Source organism: Otolemur garnettii, unplaced genomic scaffold (genome assembly GCF_000181295.1).
Source record: "Otolemur garnettii isolate 467f Iridium unplaced genomic scaffold, OtoGar3 scaffold00007, whole genome shotgun sequence".
NCBI lineage: Eukaryota > Metazoa > Chordata > Mammalia > Primates > Galagidae > Otolemur > Otolemur garnettii.
Genome location: NW_003852402.1, coordinates 39,808,351 through 39,813,719, shown reverse-complemented (window position 1 = coordinate 39,813,719; position 5,369 = coordinate 39,808,351). Strand labels below are relative to the sequence as shown.

At 36.9% G+C, this 5,369-nt stretch overlaps 1 protein-coding gene across 3 annotated transcripts in view; it reads left to right on the top strand.

The window, feature by feature from the left end:
- NAV3 (neuron navigator 3) overlaps nt 1-5,369 on the top strand; it is a 345,805-nt gene that overhangs the window by 99,435 nt on the left and 241,001 nt on the right. The window lies entirely within an intron of this gene.

The following is a 5,369-nucleotide window of genomic DNA, read 5'->3' as shown; positions in this document are numbered from 1 at the left end:
CATCAGGAGATACATCAGGAATGATAACCATATTCCGTAAGATGAAGCTTCCCCTCAAACTCTTTACAGCACACAGTAGGCATTTTAAATGAACTGAATGAGTTCTGAGCGGTCAGAGACTTGGAGGAATGGAAAAACCTGTGAACTTTTCAAATCTTCTGATCTGCTTTACTTGATGTCAGAATGCTGAAATACAAAATAATAAAAGGAATTTATTTTTAGAGAGTGATTAAGTAGCATGTCTGCTTTTAAATAAGCACTCCAGGACCTAATCTAATGTCATGAGTTCTGTGTAGCTGTTGCGATAAAATCACTATGAGAGAAAGGTTCTCTATAACATATTTCTGTTTTAAAGGAATTTCCTGATTTAATTACTTTAGGCACAAACATGACTCTGTAGGAATTAATTCCAGCTTTCTGAAGTTTTACTGGGAGCAAGCTGAATTAGAATATGTTCGTTCGGACCTTGCTATGTAGTAGTTGTGTGATGGACAGAAAAATCATGTATGTTCTCTGAGCCTTAGTTTCCCATCTGTGAAGTGAATCCTAAGTAGAATGTGATAATAAGACAGGTATGTGACCATTTCTTTCCAATAAAGCTGAAATTCAATACAGAATGCTATTGCTGTGAACTTTATAAAAAACACATGGCATGGATTAGTACCTGTTAAAAGATTTTTAGAGCTTTAACTTAAAAAGCTCTAAACAAAAACTACATATTATGTTTCTTAAACCAAACCCTGTTGGTTTTGCCTTCATTTTTTTAACCATCACGAGTTGTCAGATACTATAAGACATAATAAATGTCACCTACTTTGCTACCACTACAATTTAATTCTGATTTCAGAGAATTCAGAAAACAGGCAAGCTCCTCCTTGATGACAGGAAAATCAATCCCCAAAGTTTATAACTGAGGGTAATACTCTGCCCTTAGATACTCATCTGAAAAATCTGTACCTAGAGATTCTACAAATCAGTGAAAATATTTCCATGAGTATCAGACTATGTTTATTTTGTATTACTTCTTATTCCTATAAGACCCCGATACTGTGTGACAGTTAGTGTGTATGTCATGTTGATGTCTCTGCTTCTAACAAAAAAGTAGAAAGACCAAAATCTGAGAAATGTAAATGCAAAAAAATATGAAAAAGGTAGTTTTTTCAGCCCAAAAGTATTAGCTGGAATCCAGTGGAACTTTTGGTAAGGATAACTGGGATCCGCATGTCTCTGATGTGGTTGAGTTGAGATGCTGGAATTGGCATCCCCTCCCTGTGTGATATACAAGAATACCTAGGAAATAAATCTAACTTTTTTGGGTTGAATTATTTTTTGCCTCTGTTCTTAAGAATTTGCATAACCACTGTGTTATTAATGATTACAAATTCCAGACTGTAACAGAGGCAGGAAGTGGAGGAAAAAGAATTAGGGCAGCGCGACTCGCCTTACGAATTTCAGGGATCTGCCCAGGCAGTACGTTGCCAGCTTTCTTTGCCGAGCGCCAGGGGGCGCTGGCTCAGCAGCGGTGGGTGCTGCCTTGCTCACAGCGCTACTCTGACCACCTCTTTTTGTAGATTTGATCTTTTGTGGCCTTTCTTTGCTGTTTGTGTTTAATTACAGAAGGTTATTAGGTCTGCCTCTATTTCTACTCACAAATTATCTTTACTTAAGTTTCAAACGTGATCACCGCCATTGAATCATTTTATAACCTTAAGAACAGAAGAAGTTCTTTTCTGTGGTGTAAGTCTACCTTGTATGGATGAGTTCTCCTAACAGCCAGGTAATTCACATTTAACTAATATCTTAAGGTATAAGAACACACAAATGAACTGCATGTGAGGATCAGAGGGATAAATGTTTAAACAAATAACAGCCACGGAGTTGCATAGGCACAACTAATAGGACTAAGAAGGGAGAGGGTGTGGTGCATTCCAGAAAGAAAATATTACTGTGGTTTGAGCACAAGGAGAGGTGTTGAGAGGGGAAGGAGGCCAAAGAGAGGAGTGTGTGTGGGGGGTTATGAATCAGTCAAGGAGCTTGAAGAAGCCCTTGACACCTTGGCTGTGGCATGATCTGATATAACTATTAAAAATGATTACCCTAGGTGTATTCTGGGGATTATAGGAAAAACAACCGTTGGTCTGCAATTGGACATAGGAGATGGAGACTACAGGGATATTAAAATGGCCCCGATGTTTATTATAGAGTGAGAACACAAGCTTAAAATGTGAAGGAGGAAGATGATGAATACATATTTTAACAGAGTTTAATATAGCTATTGAAACATCAAGTAGGAGGTAGTTTAGGCAATTGGACATGTGTTTCTCAAGGTCAGTGAAAAGGATTGGTTAGAATCCTATCTAGAATATAGGTCAGAGTTGAAGGCACAGACAAGAATAAAGTCTCACAAGTCTGTGAAAAGTCACAGGGGAAGAAAGAAGAAAGTTAGGGCAAGTAAGATGAGCAGAAGTTGGCAAAGGCTGTCAAGTGCCACGCAGCCAATGAGGAAGTTGGTTCTCACAATTAGAGAGGCAGTGATGACCTGGTGTGTGTCTTTCAAAGAATGGCAGTGTAGTAAGGAGTAACTTAGAAATGCATCTATCCATTGAGTCATGAATAATCATTCTAAGAGTGTCAAGTCGAACAGAGTAGAAAAAACACATCGCTAAAGAAGGCAGGGTGGGAGAGAATTTACCCAAGGGGGAAGTAAGGAGAGAAGGAAGAAGTAGTAGAGGGAGAGAAGATGACCCAGGAGAATGAGGGGGATGTGATGATACCAAGTCCTAGAGGAAGTGGAACCAAAGGAAATTTTGAGGTCTGTGTGGAAGATTTAATACTGGAAAAAAATGAGGATACATTTGTTTTTGTGTTGTGTCATAAGAGGATATGATGGGTAAGTATGGGCAATCAAAATCAAATTCAATAAAATTAAAGGAATTCAAATCAATGTAACAATTTTGGAATCTTATATAATACTAATGTGCTTTTTTCTATGTTGTTATATGATGTTACTTACTAATAAAAAATTCAACATATATCTCATATAATAAAGAAAATTCAAACTCATATATATTTTTTCACGATAACTCTTTCAAACAACATGGTTCAATGAGCACATTTTTTTTTTTTTTTTAGAGACAAAGTCTTCACTTTGTCATCCTCAGTAGAGTGCTGTGGCGTTACACAGCTCCCAGCAACCTCCCAGCTCTTGGGCTTAGGTGATTCACTTGCCTCAGCTTCCTGAGTAGCTGGGACTATAGGTGCCTGCCACAACGCCCACCTATTTTTTTTTGTTGCAGTTTGGCCGGGGCCGGGTTTGAACCCACCACCCTCGGTATATGGGGCCAGTGCCCTACACACTGAGCCACAGGCACCACCCAATGAGCACATATGTAAGAATATATAAACTTTTTTTTAGCATTTTAGTAGTAAAATTACTGAGACATTTTGTTCATATTTATTCTACATTTCAAAGTCACAGTTATAGTTCTTGAATGATCTTGAGACTAAACTGGTCTTGAAAAACAGAACTCAGTTTGCAGGAACTCAGTCAATACTATATTTAACCTCATCCAAAGACAAAGTTACTAATATGGATGGCACCTGTTGAGTAATTCTTAGGTGGGTGGGATTAGAATTCAAAATATATGGTGCATGCCACAACTTTGGTGAGCTTACATAAGGGAGTAAATTAGTAACCTAAAAATACCGGGAATGTCCAGAATCCCTAGCAGATTAAAAATAGCAGAAAAATCTCCATCATTTATTTGAAATGCAAAGGCACAAGTGCAAGGTTCTTAGACAAAAATGTTAGACATGTAGGGCAGAAGTTGTTTTAAGAGCAAATTTGTCTCTATTTGAAAATAGATTATGGTATTTAAGAATCTTCAGGGATGCACAAAGAAATGAGGACATTTGATTATCTGAAATAGTTGCGAAGCAAGTGTTAGACTGTATGGGACACCTGAGTTGCTAGGAAATGGGGTTCACAGCTTCTCACTTGCGGGCTCCGTCTTCTGTGTTAATTTAGCATCTGAATTGGTCTTTGGCTGCAACCTTCAAAAACTACTTTCTATGATATCATGTATGTTGTTTAAAATTTGCTAATATGGAGAATTTTGCTCGTGCCTCTTAGTGTTTTATTTAATTCCCAGTAGCTGAAAAATTATTCCCAGTCTTCCCTTCCTGGTTGCATGTCCCGTAGGGTTGTGGCTTCCAGAATGAGGACTGTTATGGATGGCAGACGCATCTTTATTCCTTCTCTGTAGTGTAGGGTTATCTGGAAGGTGAAACTATTCTCAATAGTAACTGTTCTTGCTTTTATCAATATTCTGGTTTTTAATGTTTTCTTTCATCTGCTGTTGGTAATTGCAGCTGTTTTAAAGGATCTTTTTTAGGTAAGATAGGAAGATGAGGTTCCTAACCAAATAGGGAAGAGATACTACATAAAATATTGGAATGCCCTTAAAGGTTTAATAAAATCTGCTGCATGGAGTACTGTGGGATTCTAGCACTATGACTCAGAGGAGTGGAATATTTCTAAGTTTGTCCATTCACATGATCCCCTGCCATTTCTGAAACAGCTCATCTTCTGGAATGGCTAGAAAAAGATCGCTTAATGAAGACAAATGCTTGCTACAAATATAGCTCTCATCTCTAAACTAACATGAAATGAAAATCTCCACTTTCTAGTCTTCTTAATGAGTTTATTATTGTCCTGTAGCTCAAACTTTATAAGAATAGATACAAGGTATTACGATTAGGAAATTTGTATTTAAGTTATTAAAATATCATTCTGATCTTGAAAACTGAAATTGTCTCTATAGGTAGCTTCATATAGTAGTAAAGTTCAAACGCAGTTAACTGAAGTCACATGAAGGCACTGGGAGGCAGCCTGGTGTATTGAAAGGACTCTGGTCACAGGGATTCTAATTCTGAATGTGTGACTTAGGAAAAATGATTCAGGAAGTGTTCCAGGCCTCTGCTCATTTCTGTAATAAGGGAATGATGGATTCTGAAGTTTGTTGGAACTCCAGTTTGCTACATTGATTTGAAAAGCCATCCAAGACCATGATTTCACTTCAGTATTTCATCTTAAAATATATTTGAGTTTTCAATCTTTGTCAGTTTTTAAAACTGCTTTTGTTCCAAGCTATGAAAGAAATTTCCTAAAATACATTAAGTCTAATTTGCAAAGAGATTCACAAATAAAATAAAAGTCAAATGTTAATAATATAAGAACTCTTTGCTGCATTGACTTTATATTAAGGAATAAGAAGCTTCAATATACGTATTGCATCAATATTGAAATTTGTATAACTTATATAGCAACTGGGATAAAGAAACTTATTTTTATTTGAATTACAGATTTT